Here is a 19,314-nt window from a genome sequence, read left to right on the forward strand (position 1 = left end):
GCGGACTATTGAGCTCATTAATGGAGCATAAAAGGAAAGTTGGTAAGAAGAAGAAGTTAGATGATCTGAGAGCATTAACAGAAAAGGATGCTGAGTTACAGATGGCTACTATCTCATATAGGGGGAGGATCCCGGAGCTCGAGAAAGAGCTCCTGGATCTACAAACTTCACTTAAAGTTGGCGATGAAAAGATCATTAAGGAGAGGTGGGAAGTCAGTAAATTGAAAGATTTTGAGTATGGAGAGAAATGTGGGGCCCTTTTGGCTTGGAAGTCAAAAACCGAGAGATCCAGGAACAATATCAAAGCGTTAATTCATAGTGAGTCAGGGATATCAACTATGGAGTACGGGGCTATCAGGGAGAAAGCTAGGGGATTTATGAAAGGCTTATATCAAGAAGACATGGGCTTTGAGTCAAATGAGGCTCAGACCTGGCTGATCCAGAGGAATTTACCCCAAATTTCAGAAACAAATAAAAATTATCTGGCAAGCGAGATCACGGAGGGGGAAGTGAGAGACCAACTCAAGAAAATGAGTGGCGGTAAAGCGCCCAGGCCAGACGGGCTACCAAGTGAGATTTATGCAGTCTGTGCTGAGGCTTTGATTCTTGTACTTACCACACTCTTTAACAGCCTTCTGATTTCTGGTCAAGGGATCCCCCCGTCTTGGGCTGAAGCCACGATCACGCTTATAGCTAAGCCTAATAAAGACCCCACAAAGATAGAATCCTACAGGCCTATCTCCCTCCTGAATTCTGATCTGAAGCTCTATTCCGGGATACTGTCTACTCGACTAGCCAAAATAATAAAATCAATCATTCATCCAGACCAAAGAGGGTTTATTCCGGGGAGACAGTTGAGCGAATTAACATTCCAGGCAATAGGAGCGGTCGATTTTGCTGAGGTGAGAGGGTCGCCACTAGCCATTATAGCGATTGATGCGGCCAAAGCCTTCGATCAGGTAAACTGGTTATACCTTTGGGCCACTATGGCCGGCTTCGGGTTCCCTTCTGTCTTTATTGAGGGAATTAAATCGCTTTACCAGAACTCACGAGCCAAAGTCCTGGTTAACGGAGGCCTTTCGGATTGGTTTAAAATTTCCCGTGGAACCAAGCAGGGTTGTCCCCTCTTTTATTCGACATCTATATAGAGCCTTTTGTCTGTGCAATCAGAGCTGATCAGGTTATTCGACCCTTTAAGATAGCAGACCTGGAGCTTAAAGTAGCTTTGTATGCTGATGACCTCCTCTTATATACTTCCAACCATGAGGAAGCAATTCCTAGGCTATTTCATCTTGCCGAGGAGTTTGGAAGGTTTTCAGGGTATCAAATCAACAAGGAGAAAACAGAAATAATGGGGTGGAACAACAGCACGGTTATTCAGGGGGCTAAACATAAAATGAGGTATTTAGGAATCCACTTGACCCAAAAATTGGATGACATTCCTAAACTTAGCTGGCAGGTAGCTGTAAGAGAGATTACCAAAATACTAACAAGATGGGGTAATCTGCCACTGAATATATACGGACGGGTGAACCTCATTAAAATGACAACTTTTCTTTTGAACAGCATCCCTTTACCCTTTGCTCTGAAAGACATCAAGAGCCTCCAAGGGAAGATCAGTTCTTTTATATGGGCTTCAAAATCTCCTAGGATAGCCTGGAAGAAATTAAGGAGGGGGTTGAGGATAGGTGGTCTAGCTTTACCAAATCTACTTTCATATTGTCATACCTTTCATTTTAAAAACTTTAGACTATTGGCAAATAAACTGGACTCCTCGTCACAGGGCCGCCTTTTTCAGGCGTTGTTGCATGATCAACCACAGGGCTAGGAGTTCTTCCTTTTTAAATTTGGAGATGAGAAATTTTATTAAAAAGTCCAACTTAAGATCTTACGGTCAGCACTTAAGAACTGGGTACATGTCCGGAGAGTTCTGGGGATTCCATATTATAACACACATGCTCCAATTTGGGACTCTACGGGGACTCCAGAATGCCTGCAGGATCAATTGTCTCGGCCATTAAAAACAGGCTGCTTACCTAGATCGGGAGAGATCTCTGTGTTAACTCAGTCCTTATGAACTGGGATTCTCTTGCGTCCCTGACCAACGGGTCTTTAACAAGATTCAAATGTTACCAACTTTCTGCCTGGTGGTCTAGGGAGACGCTAGAGTTTGACGATGATACTGGGATTCTTGATTCTGTCTGTGGGGAAGGACTTTGGAAACGAGAGCTCTCTTGCTGGTATAGGTGGTTAACGGGGGCAAAAGAAACGTTATATTCAGAGCTGGTGAGTCTTTGGGGTAATGTGATAGCAGATAGTCCCGAAGAAACTCAAGAAGATCTGGGTAGATACATTTTCCATGTCTCAGAGTTTAATAAAACCGGCTAACCTTAGAAGAAACCAACTGTTTACTGCCTATAGGGTATACTGGACCCCAGCTAAATTATCTAAGGTTACATTAAAGAACTATTGTTGCCCCTGATGTAAACTCCCTGCAGCAGACGATCTGCATATATTTTTAGAGTGTCCAGATATTACTGACTATTGGAAAGCTGTCACTGGTTTTTTGGAAAAAGTTCTATCTGCTCCTATTACCTGCTCTCCAAGATTAGTCTTTTTTGGATTGCCAGCTGGATATAATGTTAATAGTTTTTCCTCACAATTTATATTTTACGTGATGGCTATAGCTCGAAGAGAGATCTGTAGAGAATGGAAGTCTGATGCCCCGCCTAGGTTTGCTGACTGTTTAAGAAACATAATGTCAGTCAGTAAGTTAGACATGGCATGTCAAGAGGCAAGCGCAGAAAGGGTATGGTCGGCTCTGGTGGCCTGGTTTAATATCTAATGGCGGTCCAATGATTATGCCAGAGGTGTGTGGGTCCTGTCCTCCCAGTTCTATGAGGCGTTCCATCGGAAAGAATGGGAGTAGGAAAAGGAAACAGCCTACCTCTGGGAGATTCCTGTCTGCTGCACGCTGACTCCAGGGCAGTAACTAAGATCAACAGTATGAAAGGCTTCAGGAGTTCCCATCTAGAGAATATATCATCTGGTGGCATGTATGAGGACAAAATCTTTTTTTTAATTTTTTTTAAAAGACTCTGTTAGCAAGTGGATACTGATAGGTTCTACCTGAAAACTGGAAGATGGTAGGGGTGACAGGTGAGATTGCATTATCTGTTGTTCAAGGTGAGGAAGTTTATAGACAGGGCCTGCCCTTTTGTCTATCTTGAAGTACTGCTTCAGGTAGACTGATGACAGCAAGGTACAGATAACTCATACTTCTTGGTGGCTGTGTTCTGGATAATCCTGCTTGGAGTCAACACCATTACTGCCAGCTGTGAGAGCCATCACTTTGCAAAAAGGCTGTGTCTGGAGAACTGCCTTAAAATGACGTTCAAAACAGAACCACCCCAAACCACTTCTGAAGCCTTAGAGTGTGGACACACTCACCAGAGCGGTTGTACAGCCAGGGTTAGTGTCTGCCAAACAGCCGATCTCCCAGAAGTGAAGGGACATCATTTGAAGTCAACACTTTCTACTGGAGGGAGGATCTGCCTAAAAGCCTAGAAGCTCACCTGCTGAGAGACAGGAGTGTGCTGGGTCCTGCAAGAGGATATACTGTCCAAGAGGAGAGGCCCATGATGTTCCCAGCATAAGGAGCACCCAGAGGAAGCTGATGACCTATGAGTGATCCGGAAGTGACCTACGCCCCGAAGAGGTCCTTTTGGTTTCCCTGCACAGGTCTGTACCACAACATGTAATCTCCTACTGCCAGGCTGCAAGCTTAAGAGACTATTGCTACCACAAGAAGATGATTGATTAGGAAGCCCCAGTTAGCCTGATGACCTGTCAACACCAATGCAACAAGACTTAGCCTGGAGGCCGCAACTGCCAAAATCTGATTGCAGGTATCTGGCAGACCCAGTAAGGGAGCCACTGCCAAAGACTGGTGCTGTAGCATAGGCCCAGCTCCCAGAGTCCATCCTGCAACCATCATCCTGAGCTAGACATCATCTGCAGTATCCTATGACAAAAGGAGCAACCCAGTGAGAATGTCAATCCAGCCGCATCGTCCCACATAAACATGGACTGCCAGAGACAACCAGCAGGTAAACCAAGAGTCCTGCCCTGCACCTGGGGGTGAGAGACTGGGGCATCTGGGCAACTCTGCTACATCCGCTTTTGAGTTTTTGCCAGAGAACCACAGAAGACACTGAACTTAGTTGCTCATTTAACTTGTGAGAAACTCCAAGCTATCTGCACCTGAACCTAATCCTTGCCTATGTCTTGAGTGTATTTAGAGAGGTAATAATAGTGGAGTCTCGACCATAGCAGGAAAAAGTATAGTTACAGGGAAGGAAGATGGTGTATAGTGCCTCAATGTAAAGGTTCAAGTTACTACAACTCTCTCTAACATTGTCATGGGACTGTGTAATATTTGGTGGTGCTATGAGGTTAAAGTACTTTCTTTTTCATAAAAGGTAAGCACTAGGCTACACCATAGGCGTATATTCACCAAAATGCCAGGGGTAGCGGAAGTGACATCACACACCATTTGACCTTTACTTTGAGTCACACACACACATTCTTAAACATACACACACATTTACACACTCCCCTACAAGCATGCATACAACATACTTTTGAAAGCTTTTTTACGTACCTTAGCTGCCAGATAGGGTCATATTTCAGCTAATTATACTCCTCTTTTATTACACTAATAGTGAATAACCTTATTCACTATTTGTGTAATAAAGATTTGAGAGAAAACCATGACATTTAAGCTACACACGACGTCTATTAGGGTGAGCCGCTCCTGTGTTCCAGCCACTGCTTTTGCCACCTCTGAGTCCAGAGATCGTAAAGGCAGTGCCAGGGGTAGTAAGGGGCAATGCAGTAGTCGCAGCTGCGACCCATGGCAACCCCCTAAATGACGTGAATGCGTTACACATTCGGTCGTTGTCTCTGTTGGATGGCTGTTGAGATCTCAGCTTGTCCCATCCTCCCACCCCCCACATAATATCCCGGATAAGAATGCATCTAATCGCTATCCTGAGTCAAGTGTGAAAAGGTGTGAACTTGGCAGTTTACAAAGCCATAGTAGGACGGACCCGAGCTCAATACGTTCAACCACCACATTTGGGGCCCGTTGCCCATTTCTGTCCCATAACCGCCCAACTGGAATATGACAATCATCAAACCAAACACAGCCTACGGACATAGTAGAAGGACTACTGTCACCATAGACAAAGATGGCAGTACCGACCACAAGAATTAGGGGGAATAAAACAAGAAACACCTTGTATATCAATGATGCAGGAATTTTGTATTTTATTGTTTTTTCTTGTGGATGGCAGTCGTTATTGTGTTGGATACCATCACCTGCTATAGTATAATGGTTGTAGTTTTTCAATTATATCATTGGCTTGGTTATATCTTTTATATATGGTTAAATCTATTTTTTTCATGCCCTTGCATCAGCTTTTATGACTTCCTCATACACATTTCCTGATGCTCCTTCCAAGTCTCCTTGATTTGCCACATTTTCCAGAATAAAGTAGCGTTTCCAATGCTTGTTAATCTTGTGAAATGGGATGGGCAGTACGGACAAATCATACTACTATAGTGGCAGCCCACTTCTAGACACAATTTTCACTGATCATGGTTCTCCCTCCTCATATATGTACACACACATCACTACACTGTATCCCCCACTCTAAAGCATACTGAAAATTCATTTAACAACTGGATTACCCAGGGACGCTTCCCTGCGCTATACGTGGATCCAGATGATGAATCCTGCCAGAGTAGTTGGGTGAGGATTCATCATTCTGTTGGGAACCAGTATCCACAGCTGTCCACGTGGTCTGTACTGAGTTTAAGAGTTGATTCTTGGGAGGAAGTTCACACCTCTGAAGAAACAGCTCTCTCTTAGCCTCTGTTACATCACCCGCCTTTAACTCGTTAATGAATAACCTCCACGGCAGCCCTTAACCCAGCATTTTTGTGAATGACCTATGCTCTCTATTTTCATCCCCACAAAAGAACCCAGAAGGGAGTGCATCACTTGTTCTCACCATGAGCCAAAACAAATGGAAACCAGAGAGCAGCTTTATGATTCAAAAACACAAATTCAAGGTATCAGCATACGCTGAAACAAATACTCATAACCCAGACTTCAGTGCCTCCCACTGTGCCATTAAATAATAATAATGAACATTTGCCTTGCATCCTTTTTTAGCTCTGAGTTTGTAAGTATTAGCTACTATTATCACCTAATTTAGTGGCACGTAGTTAATGGCCTCAGAAGGATGAAAAGCTGAGTTGGCAGTGCCAGGAATCTAACTTATGACCTGCCAGTCACAGCAAATGTCACAAAAGCTTTATCTTGAAAATAAAGAAAGTCCTTCCATTCTACTGAGCATGCGCAACCTGGGTTTGGCCTTCAACGTAAGGTTAATAAACACTCAGGTATTACTGTCTACCGGAAACCTTTCTTTATCCACTAGTGAGAATGACAGTAACATGGAGAAAATGAAAAAAAGCAAATAAATGGTCTCTAGCATTCTGCTACAGGGTGGGCACAGATGTGGCACTATCAAAACCACACTTGTGAGAATATACAAGCAAGATGCAAGTAAACAATACAGTACTATCAAACTCCATCAAGAGTGCTGGACTCATCTTAAACTGGCTTTAACATCCTAACACAGTCCCCACAACCACCCTATAATACCACAGCAGGGGTTTATGCTACTGTAATCACCTACTCATGTAATCTCTATATTCCCTATATACGGAAATATGCCAGCAGAGCAGAGAATAGTAATAGCATGCATTCTACATCTCTTGTTTGTCTACTGTTAATTTCTTATAAAGAAATGTGGAGTACACATCCTGTACATTTACCACTGGCTATCCTTTTGCTGTTTCCACCCACCACGTCTAACTAGCTATAGACAGGCAATCAAGTAATGATGTCCTTGAAAAAGCTACAGAATTCTACCACCAATAGTGTTTAATCAGGCCACTATAACAATTAGAGAACTGCCTTGATACACAGTGAGCGTCTTCAGTGGCTAGCCCCATTGCTCCTTAGTTAAAAATAAATAGGGTTAACAACTGAAGAACCAATGGCCAACCGATAATCCCCAGCACCCGTTTAACCATTTACATTCAAGACAGAAACTAGTCATCTTTATTTACATTATGCAAGCATAAACATTTTGAAACGTCCTCTAAGTACGAACTAGTAATAAGGAATACATAGATAGGAAGCACCTTATGGCTTTATAAGTAAGTGACTCAAAAGGAAGACATCAAAAATGTCTGACCTGACTATTCAATGGCGTCTACACTACAAGTAAATTATTAGCGTATAACTCTGAAACCATTTGCCTTTGCAGATTGGCCTATGAAGTAATAACCCTGCTACATGGCAATCTCTAAGACCAGCTGCATTTCTGTGGCCATCTTGGAACAGGTGTAAGACTGGCAGCAAAGATGTGTGCTGCTCTTGCTAAAGTGATTTTAAACCACTCTTATCACCAATCAATGAGACCAAATTTACTGCTTCTGGGGCAGTCTACCATTGACTTTCGAACCCTCGCTGGTAGTACCCTACACATTTGCCTAGAATTGCTTTACCGTACAACCATTCTCAAGTAGTATACACACTATCTCCTGCTCATGCAGCAGCCAGCGATTTAGGGGGTTCACTGTTGCAGTGAAAAGATCCTTTCATTATTTATGCCCCAAGAGGCGGCCCACACTTTTACTGATACTGTAACTCATTAAATACCTCTACGTCCGTCATCTGACCGCGATCCAGTCATAACCAATGAAGTAGTATGCCTTATGACTGGGTCGAGGACGAGTAGGGCTAAGAGTAATGAGGACTACCGGTAAGTAATCAGGGCATTACTAAGTATGTTATGTGTATTCGTAGAGCGTGGTATCACCTGCGATGACGACGTGTGTCTGCCTAGTATAGCTGAGAGCAGGTGTTAATCGAAAAGCCAGGATTCCAGCTTCTTGCTGAACTCAATAAGAAAAGAGAAGGAGGCTCTGATGCCTACTGGGAGGCCTTTCTAAGCTTTAGGAGCAATGTAGGAGAAGGCCCTGCCTCCGGATCTGTTTCTGTGTAGTAATGGCATGTGTGCGAGTAGAAGTCTGGGCGAGAGTAGGTGTAGCAGAAATTGGTGGAAGGAGTTGCGATTATTCAGGTAAGCAAGCGAGCCTGTGTTGTGTGGGGCCTTTGAGTGAGGAGTTTGAACTGAGCCTGCTTGTGTATCTGGAATCAGGGAAGTTCAGCGGTATACGTGTGCTCTGCATGGGAGGCTTAGGATAAGACTAGCTGCAGAGTTCTGGATGGTTTGTAGTCTTCTGGTGAATTGCTTGGTGATTTAAGCTTAAAGGACATTCCAGCAGTCCAGCTTGTTTATGAGGGTGCGGGTGACAGTGTTTCTGGCGTTGCTTGGGAGCCATCTTCAGGAAGATGTGGAAGCAAGTTGATGTAACAGAGTAGACTTGTCATGTTCCTGAGTTAAGCTTGGTAGGAAATGGTGCCAATTTACATGCGCACAGTTCTTTCCTAAAGTTGCCTTGCCGTTGTCACATTGACTTTTGACACACATTTGCATTTACAACGCTTGGGTTAGGTTTCTAAGAAACACCGACCTTAATGATTCAAAAGAACTTTGTGAAAACACTATCATACTGCCATGGCATTATATACAAGATCTTCACATGCGTGCTATAAATGTGTTTATCATTAGGTCTATATGGCGACGCAGCTATCTGCGGAACACAAACAATAGGCGGTATGGTCACAATATTGGCCAGAGGGAAGGATGACCCTTTCTATATATATGCTTTTGTTTCCAAATACAATCAGAGGAGACACTTCTGCTAACTTCGAGGGGTCCCTGCATGCTGAAGCTTTCGCCTAGAAGCTGACTGACATTTCCGTGAGGGGTGTCCAGTTCGTGACCAAGAAGAGGTACTACATTCTTATTCACCGTGTCAAGGGGTCAGATCATCCAGAAGGGGGGTTTGTGGCAGAACATACATTTATACACGAGACACATAGGATAAGGTTTGCCTCATAGGAGTATGCTAGAATGTTATAATACTGTATATGTATGCATATATAGCTGTCTCAACAAGATGGTGGAACTCTGTTTTATTCACTGTTTTGACACTCCTTATAACTTTTGTCTCCTATTAATTATTGGAGCACATATCTTCTATACAAGAATCACTACGGTTCAATAAATATTGAAAAACTTCCCATTGGGTATTCTTTGCATCTTTCTCTGAGCGAAAGAGAGCACAAGTGACTGAGCGAAAAGTTCTGGGTCTGTCACCAAGATTTCTGAGGGAACAGGTTTGTCATGTTCAATGGTTTCCAGAACTGTTCGCTCCCTGCCTAAGTTTAGCGGGGTTAACAGTGGCACTGGGAGCTAACTGTTCCAAGGGACAACATATCCTGCGGGGGTGCATGGAATCAGCCCGGCACAATCCTAAGTTTATGTTTTCCGCGAACGTGCAGTTCCTACTGATTATTGGAAACTAAACTACAGTATAGCTGACAAGGTTTCAGATTTCTATGTGTGACATTTTCATATTTTCAATTTAATTATGAGTGACATTTCAACGACTATGAGTGATGCTTTCTCGCACGTAAAATCAAACAATGAAGACGACGTAAATATATACATATCAGAAATTACGCCCATTTGAGCAACGAGAAACTCTAAGAACATCTTAAAACTTCTGAGAAGCATCAGAAATGGAAGGGCAACAGTCAGCTGACTCACGGACTGGACAGCACAGCATTGCGAAAGCCTCAGGAGAGTGAGGTGGAGGCACACGTAGCGGTCAAAGCCTGGCTGTATAAATGCAAAGATAAATAAGCTCATGTTCAACCCTAAAATAATCATTAGAGCCATCCTCTCCAGTCTGGTGAGCCACCCCCTATCTGCCCAGCCCCGCTGGCGGCACCAGAGATCACATCAGCCTTAGCCTGTCACAGAGCTGTACACTACACACTGTGCTGACTTACTGACGCTCGGCGCGCTGAGTTCAGAAGTTAAAGGTGCACCACAGACAGTGGTCCTCATCGAGCCCAAACCAAAACAAGTATAGTGCAACTAGCTATAGCAGATGAAATCTGAGCAAACTGACTTCTGTGTGATGCAGTTCTCAGCTGAGTGCAGCACAGGGCAGGCATTTCACGACAGCGCGCAGCGTAAAGCACATTTTTATTAGCATTAGCCACAGTTGCCAAGTTTTCATATTGCTTATGTGTGATACTGTTTCAGTGTACTTTAGGGTGGCATTCTACAACAAAATGTGTGACACTGAGTGACACTTCCCTGGGAGTACATCAGAGCAATGATTGCATGCCTGTGAGTTTTCTATTATTGTATCTTAAAATATACACAATAATCAATATATCACTAAAACAAGCCACACCTATGAGCTAAACATTATGACCCACTGGGCAGCAAAGTGAGAAACTTGACCTGGCTGGAGGTCACAATCATGCCCTAACATTAACACCAACCGTGAACTCAGTAAAACATCCAGAGGAGACATGGTTCACAAAACTCAGTGTATGTGAAATTGTTTTGGGATTATAAACTGAAGTTAAACATGTGAAATGTAAACATGGGCTGCATCAATGACATGGATTACCTCTCTGGCGGATACAGTGATTCTTTAGAAATCATACAGAACTGCTTGGGAACTTAAACTCCTTAACCGTGACTGAACTGGGTTTACTGAGAACACTGGCGTTGGTGCACAACAGTCTCATCTCTGAGCCCTGCTGAAGAAGGTAATTCTACGGCTGCCTCGCCCGCCTGGCACTGAAAATATGCCTGTGGAGGTCTCCATCAGCTGCTGAGACTGAAGGGTCCTTCACTACTTAAGACACAGGTGAAAACAACAGTTCTTAAGTTGTCTTATGCATCTACCAGTCTACAAGGTAACGGCTGGGATGTCTTTCTGAATCTAAAACATCAGAAGGCAAACAGCCATCAGATTCATAACTTTGCTGCAGGCAGGCAGGCAGTGCCGTCTGATAATGATGCTGGTATTTTCCTCCTTTCCCTGACACCACATAGCTGAGCATGTGATCTGCCCAGACAGCCTGTGAGACGCCACACCGGGCAGTGGGCTTGATTGATCGCAAGCCCAGCATTGGCCTTAAAATAAAAACACAAACACAGCAGTGATCACCTCTTCCTGCCAGGCCGGAGCACATCTGTATCAGAGACTATGCAACAGCGCTGCATGTCACTGTTTGTCACTAGCAAACCAAATATGTGTTGCCTGCATTTTGGGAATGCAGCCAGCCTTGTCGATTGCCTTGTTAAGGGTGGTCCCCTGGGTCGCTACTATGCATGACTAAAGCATTTTAATACGGTAATGCAGACACCAGCATTAAAATGAGTTAGTCTAACCCCTGATGCGTGGTACTTGTCAGGGCTGCAAAAGACTTGAGGTCATCTCCAGTTTGTGGTCAAAGATGATTCTGAAGTTCCTAGAGTAAGAGCAGGAGGTGGGTTCAAGGTAGACCATCCAACAGGTAGAGCCCCATGATAAGGGTTTCTTACCGAAAATCAATAATTCTGTTGTCACTGTTGAGCTTGAGACAGTTGGACTTCATGCAGCTGGAAAATTCGGTCATGCAAGGTCCTTGTGTTGGGAGACTTGTCTAAGAGGTAGAGTAGGAGCCGAGTGATTTGGGCATAGGATAGGAGGTTGATATTTTGTGCATGGAATGTATGACACTGCCCAGAAGAATCACATATGCATTGAAGAGGGTAGTGATGAGGGACCAAGCTGAAGGCACTCGCAGGCTTCCAAGGACTAGCGCCAGATGACACCTTCTAAGTCATAAAGAAGGAGCAGATGCAGTTGATAGCAGGACCTTGATTAATGATCTTGTCTAGGAGTGTGATGAGGATGGGGTGGGAGGCCATGTTGAATGCTGCTGCGAATTTCAGAATGAGGCCGCCATTTGTTCAGGATCATGAAGATGATATCTGTGGTGGCGATAAGGGGTGTTGCTGCACTGTGGTTGGGTCTGATGCTGGACTGCTTGGCATCGAGGAGCTGGTGGTTGCTGAGCAGGGGCGTGACAGTGCCCTTTTTCTAAGCACCCATGAAGGTGGCACAGGTGATAAAGGCATTGAGGATGTGTTTCAACTTCGCTGATAGGTAGGAAGCCTTTAGTAAAGGTGTGGTGGGAGCAGGGGTCCGACAGGGCCCCAGAATGGATGGGCTTTATGATAGAGGAGGTCTCAGTAGTAATGATGGCTGGCCACGAGGTCAGGTTGAGTTTGTTGGCTGAAATGGGAAGTCGTGATGAGAGGTCAACAGAGTCTGGTTGAGGGTTGAAGCGGTCATAAATCGAAGGAATCTTGTTGCAGAAGAATTCTGAGAACATTTTTCAGAGCACCTGTGAAGGATGTAATGCTGTCGGAGGCGGCTGCAGTTCCAGTGAACTCTTTACTGATGGATAAGATTTCCTTACTGCTGGTGCCAGCGTTGATGCTTAGTGTTCCAGATGTTGGTGGTATCTTCTCAGTGCGTATTAGTAGGTATCTTGGTCTGTGTTGCCATGGCTTATTCTCCACCTGCGCTCTAGTTGTTTGCAGTGAATCTTCGCAGCCAAAGTTCCTCTGTGTACCAGCTGGCATGTGATTGGGCTATTTTGTTGTGCCAGAGTAGACCATGGCTGTTGGTGTTTGTGGTGATTCAGCTTTTGAAGTTCTTGATGGCTTCTGGGAGACTGGCATGTTTAGGTCAGTGCGCTGCGGGTGCAGACGTCCCGTCTTCCTCTGATGTTTTTCCAGCTACAGTGGGCATGTCCATAGGTGGTGGTTCTATCGTAGATTGGGACGGAGGTGCTGAAACTGATGAAGGCATGGTCAGTCCAGGAGATTGGTGATGGTTTGTTGACTGTGATATTTGCTGCAGGAGGTGAAAATCGGGCCAAAGCTATATTTTTCTTATGTGTGACATTTCTGGTTTTGCAGTGTGATTATGTGTGACATTTCAATATTGTATAAGTGACACTTTACCAGAAGCCGAAAAAGGTAGTTGTGTCTATGTCATGGGATTTATGTAAGAAAATTACCCACTTGTGTGCAACTTAATAACCTGTAGAGGGTCCTAAAATAGCTGCAGCACGCACTGTGCGATCACTAGGTCACTAATTTACCTCACTTTTCTTATATTGTAGCAATGGAAACATTTTTTATTCCACAGAAAACAAGCGATTATGTCCAATGTGAAGGGACCCTGACATAGTTGCATGCCCTTGCCCACCCTGCAGATTCGCCTATGACACAATCTGTGCAGAGATCCCATGAAACACAGTCAGTCCTTTTCACAACAATTCTCAACCTACCTACTCCACATACTCATCAGTTTGGAAGAGCCTAACATTGTCACAGACCATGTGCACCAACTTCACACATCTTTTGCTTCCTCCGTACATCTAGCCAATGTGTGGGTGGAATATGATGCGATTACAAATCAGCCAATCAAATCAATTAACGATGAACGTTCGCGAGGGGGGGGGCTTCCTTATAACCTCAAAAAAATGACATTTATTTTATTTTTAAATTTCTTCCTTCCTGCAATAGTTTTCATTCCAATGCAAGTGTAGGGCCACATACGATACAGTTATATTTCTATCTTCCTAAAAATTGTGTATTCATATGTGTGTTGTCCCCAGATAAAGCATGATAAAAGTAACATCTGACTGGTTTACTTTGCAACAGGACCCACGACTCCTAACACGGTTAATTTACATTTCACAAAAGCAGTCCCAAGTTCTACACATATCAAAGGTCACTGATGTGTTTGGAAGAAAAACACACCCATGTTCTCGTACGTGGTGCACCTTACCTCCCAATAGAACACATACAAAAAATCCGATTCTCGCTTAAATACCGACAGTAACTAATATACACAAGGACACAGGAAGTAATAGAACAATAGCTCTGCATAGGTTGATAGCTCAACAAATGACAGTTAGGTGACTATTGCTATTGGTTCGAAAAAATGCTGCTCCGGAAAATATGCCCCCGCCGCATGTGAGCCGGCAATCTTGACATTGAAGCTATTTTTTTTAAACATAGCGCTATCTCGAAACGAAGGTGTTGGAGCTGTTTACGTTAGTACCAGTAACATTACACAATGACACAATTCATTGCATCTTGCGTTTTCAATTGAGCCTCTCTGGAGCAGGTTGCGCGCTAACATGCACGACTTTGACGTCGGGGTGCGAGCTTCGCCTGCTGGAGAAAGACGAGAACACACCAGGGCTTGGCAGTGGCTGGCGACCACTCCGCGGCAGCCTTGTTAGGCTTCGGGAGGCGGCTGGGATCAGCCCAAGGGCATTTGGATGGGTTCAGTGCTCCCGCTGTGTTTGTCCTGGCTCCCTGTGGGCTCCATCACCACAGCTGAATGAAAAGCATAGGAAATGCAATTGGTCTCGCATTTGCTTGAGTTAGAGTTGTTGACATTGTAAATGACAATGTGACGTCATTTACCCATGTGTTTTGATGTGGAGTGGGGTGTGCACTGGAATTATGTGGGTTGGATTGTAATTGTTAGTTGTGGAATTGTGTGGTGTGAAGCGGATCTGTGTAGTGGAATTGTGTAGCATGGTGTGCTGTGTAAACATGTGGATAGTAATTATATCTAGGGCTCCCGGTTTTATGGTATTTATTTTTCTGACATTTCCGTCTGTTTATCCATATTTATTTTTCGCTAAATTTTTCTGTATTTATCCATATTTATTTTGGGTTTTGTGGCGAAATGAAGCTGAAATGAGTATATTTCCACATTTACTTAACCAATAAATATGCACTCATGCTTGAATGCCAGCCAGGTTTCAGTGCTGTGAAGATCCGCAGAAGATAAATCAATGTATATAAATTTCCGTATCAACCTTGTGCATATCTACTTCTGTTAAATCCTCTTCACTAAATTCCTTTCTTTTTAACCCACTTACCTATCAACCCACACATCTATTGGCCTGGCAGTGATGCAAGACAGTATTTAGAATTACTCAAAAAGCAACCCAATTAAATTTTTTATCCACATTTAAAAATAAATACAGAGAAGAAAACAATTGTTTTCTGTCTGTATTTATCTGTAAAAATCAGTAAAAACGGAAAACAAGGAGCATTAATTATATCCTATTGAGTGTTTTAAAAAACATTGTGGGAAGTGTTATTATGTGGAATGGTATTTTGTGTTGTGGAGTGTTATGTAGGGAAGTTTAATTATGAGGTGTGCTGTTCAATTTTGTGGCATGATCTGGAATTCTGTGGTGTCGTTTGGATGTGTGTTGTGCAGGGCACGAGTCGGGGGTACATGCGGGTGGACAGCGTCCACCCACATTTTCACAGGGTGGACGGCGTCCACCCTGCCAGGAAGTTGGGACCCACTGATAAAGATGCTGAATTTGGTCCTGTGTAATTTCCAAATACCGGGACACTTTAAGTAGCGTCTGCATGTTGTTATCTACTTTTGATCGGTACAACGTGCAGGCGGGGCCTGGGCTCTCTTATTTCTGACTCCTGCTGGCTCTTAACAAAAGAGGGGTCATCAGGCCTCCTTTTTTGTGAGTGTCCTTGCTGGCAGCAGTCAGGAGCCTCACACCTATAAGCAAATGCAGCAGAGGATAAACAAAGGCTCACACCTTGTTAGCACTTCTCACATACTTAAGAGAGGCAACATTTCACTTTGTTCAGTCCCTGTTTATGAAATATGCGTGCATTGTAACAATATCAGATGTGGTGGTCTTTCCCAGTAATTGCACAAAATAAATAGCATTTATATAGTGCAGGCGCGGTGGGTCCATTGGAGCGTTGGGGCGTAGCCCCCCCGCCCGCAGCTCCCTCGGCGTCTCTGAACTTAAGTAAATTGAATCAGTTTACTTAAGTTCAAAGACGCTGAGGGAGAACTGACAATCATGTCAGTCAGCATGACGTCGGACCGCCCACCCCTTCAAAGTCTGAAGGGGGTGGGCAGTCTGGCGTCATGTTGACTGACATGATTGTCAGACCAGGGGCAACAGCACAACACACAAGTGCGCATGAGTGGGGACGGAGGGCAAATTTGTGTTTGTAATTGTTTGCACATGCCCATTAGGAGCCCTGCAGACTCCTAATGGGCAGGCAGCCGGTGAAGATTAACCGTGCCCTAAGCCAATCAGCGCCAGGATTGGCTGAGAGGGGCTGCCAGTCCGCTCCGGTGCCGTTCGTGAAGGCGCCAAGGGGAGCAGAGGTGGCGCGGACCAGCTGTGAGGTAAGTTTACTGTTTTATCTTTAATTCCCTGGCACCCAGTCCTGCGCAACCCTCCCTCCCCCGCGAGCCGCGACTGCAGTCTACATGTGTGTGCACTTTTCATTTACTTTTAAATTGTTTAAACTTTTCCAACTGTAAACCGCTCAGATACCCTAGGGTCTTGCCAGCGCTATACAAAATAAATCAATAAAATAAGGGTATAATTCTCATGTGAGTGACTTTCCGGGTGGATTTCCTCGGACAGTGATTGTCTGGGAAGTGGCCTGGGTTGAGTCTCTGACATGTGAGCAGTTCATGCGTGTGAAGCCAGCTCCTGCCCAAAGGAGTTTCTTGTGCTTGTTGCGACTGTTGATCATTTTTTGGAGAGACAGGTACAGTAAAGAATTTGGTATTCTAGATCTGAGCGTGTTAGGGGGTGGTCATTTTAACATGCAGTTACATTTTATTTTACTGCGCAGACCGCAGACCATATCCTTTATGCTCAGGCTTTTCCAGCAGTACTGTATGTGGGATGAACTTGTAGTGAGATTTGCTCCTAGTATTAAGCCTGAAGCAGTTGCAATCGTATGACTACTTGCGTGCCGCTCATATTCTGAAAATCAACGGTGTTTCGGCTCACATGGGCCTGACTGCATTGCTGTGAGTTGGATGGTGATACCCACGGCACACCTTCCAGCCATACACGAAAAGCACCATTCATGCACGGTCTGTGAGTCCCTGTGCAGAGATGGCCTAGGCTTGCTGCGTAAGCAGAGTATGGCCTTAGTTGATGCAGATATGGGTCTAGACGTCCATGCTACGTCACAGTGCACTATAACATCTATTCTTCGCAGTGGCGATGCTAAAACTGAAAGCCTTTTTTTTGTTATCCAGGTTCCTTTCTACGTTACAGAAATATTTTATTGACCTTTGAAGAGACTTTATCATATTTTCACTCGATGTTGGTTGCAATTTACATGCCAAGTGTTGTCAGGACTCGGCTCGTGCACGCCTACTCTGGCTCTTAGAGCCAAGCTAGAGCCATGGCCCGGCTGTCGCTCGGCTCTCCCTGGTGACGTGTTGGCTCACCCACCTCTCTCCAGCTGGGGCCGGGTGCAGCTCGAGGAGACTGTTGGAGATGAGAGGTGGCTTGAAGAGGAACACCCGCTGGCCACTAGTGTATTCAGCACATGCGACGTCACAGATGCGCGGGTGGGGGCTGAGAGGAGGCAGTAACAGCCCTGCCAGGGGACCCCGAGATGGGCCCTCCAAAAACAATTCTTGTTATCGTTTTTTTAAACGAGAGGTTTGCACTATTTTGCACAATACTCCCTTAAAAGGCATCCAGTTTATGAGCAGTTCTGAAGTGTAACGGTATGATGTACTGTAGTATTCCGGGATCGGGCATGTACCAGAGACCGCTGCTCCCCTCCATCAGTAAGGCAGGCGCGTGCTGGGGCACAGGGGCTATCGGTGCATATGGTGCAGTGAAACCGGGGACTGAGCGGCCCACTGCACCCAAATTATAGCTCTTTTTTTTGCCACCAAACAAAGTGATGGGGCCTATACAGTTTCGCTTCTCAATTACTGATGCGAACTAAACAAACCAAATCCAGTGGTTATGGTTAAACTGAAAGACTCTTTTTATTTCCTTATGCATCCTACATTTCCGGTTTGATTTATTTGTTTTCCTCTTGCTGTCAGCGATACAGAATAAATAAAACCAGAGGAGCTGAATAGAAAAGGACTGCACCAAAAATCTGCACAGAAGTTTTTTGTCTCATCATGCATAAATAATAACCCTGCTAATTAGTCTCACAGCTGTCAGTCCTGATTGCTGTGAACTTGAAGACATGAAGCCTTCACTGCAGGCCCTGTTTACATCCCCCCTATTTGCTTCCCGTCTGATTGCACAGTAGGAGCTGGTTGCCGTGTTGCTCGGATGTTGGTGTCACATCCACGTGCTGCAGGTGGATCCCAATACAGGTCTGGGTGCTCTTCACTTGTTTGTCCCTCCCAGCACTATGCAATGGCAAGGCAGCAAGCACAGCATTAGTCAGAGCCTGACATATAGGCCACTCGCTTCGTCAAGCGGGCAAATTTGTGCCAAACACCAGCTGTGAAGTTCTACTCTTTTCAACAATTTCTCAGGGGATCCCCACCCAGCTCTCTTTTTCTCGATTGAGCTCACTTGCTTCGCTCATGACATAACACTCATCCACAACTTTGATGCCTCATCACTTTCAAACGTCACCAGCCACCACTGATATAGTGCTTACTACCCCTGAGGAGGCGTTGAAATCATTTAAATATCACAATTTTAGATGTGGAATTATGTGGTGTGGTTTGGAAGTGTGTGGAGTTGAATTGTATGATGTGGAACTGTGTGGATAACTTTGCCTTTTTGGTGTCGGAAAAACAACAAATAGGTAGGAGCTAAGCTCCAGATCTGTGTCTATGGGTGCTAAAGAAATGACAAGCCATGGGAGCTTGGAGCACGAGTGCACAAGCAAAAAGAGGTGAAAAGTGAGTAGTTTTGTTTTTCTTTGTACTCCTCTCTGCTGTGGCCAGATAGAGATTATTTTCAGAGTGTGGGTTTGATATTATGTGCAAAAATACATTACTCTATAATGGTATGTAATCCTCTACATGATCTGAACTCTCCTTGAACATTCACAACCCACTAGCCTCCGGAGTTATGTGCAGCTTCATGGGTAAAGTACCTGTAAAAGAGGTGCGGGTACCTCATTCGCATAATGTGGAAGGTTCTGTGCTGCCATCCTGTTTCTGTTATGGCATTCTGCGTTCTGACCCTGGACAGCAGCATATTCAAGGAGTGAGGCTCCAGGGGAGCAAGATGCACAAGAAGAGGGTGAGCAAAGCCCTACACCTCAGGATCAGAATGTGCAACAACTCTTGAAGTGTAGGCCTCTTTGTATCCAGTACTCTAAAAGCCAGACTTCCTTTGAAGTGCTCATCAGCAGAGTTGCAGCC

General features: G+C 44.6%; 1 protein-coding gene across 1 annotated transcript in view; it reads right to left on the bottom strand.

Annotated features, from left to right (window-relative positions):
• Positions 1 to 14,038, bottom strand: part of DGLUCY (D-glutamate cyclase) — a 277,127-nt gene extending 263,089 nt beyond the window's left edge. The window contains exon 1 of the mRNA XM_078660051.1: positions 13,930 to 14,038. The gene's annotated coding sequence lies outside the window, so the exon portion shown is untranslated. The remainder of the gene's footprint in view (positions 1 to 13,929) is intronic.
• Positions 14,039 to 19,314: the final 5,276 nt, after the last annotated feature.

The sequence above is a fragment of the Lissotriton helveticus genome, chromosome 9, assembly GCF_964261635.1.
Source record: "Lissotriton helveticus chromosome 9, aLisHel1.1, whole genome shotgun sequence".
In the NCBI taxonomy this organism is placed as follows: Eukaryota; Metazoa; Chordata; class Amphibia; order Caudata; family Salamandridae; genus Lissotriton; species Lissotriton helveticus.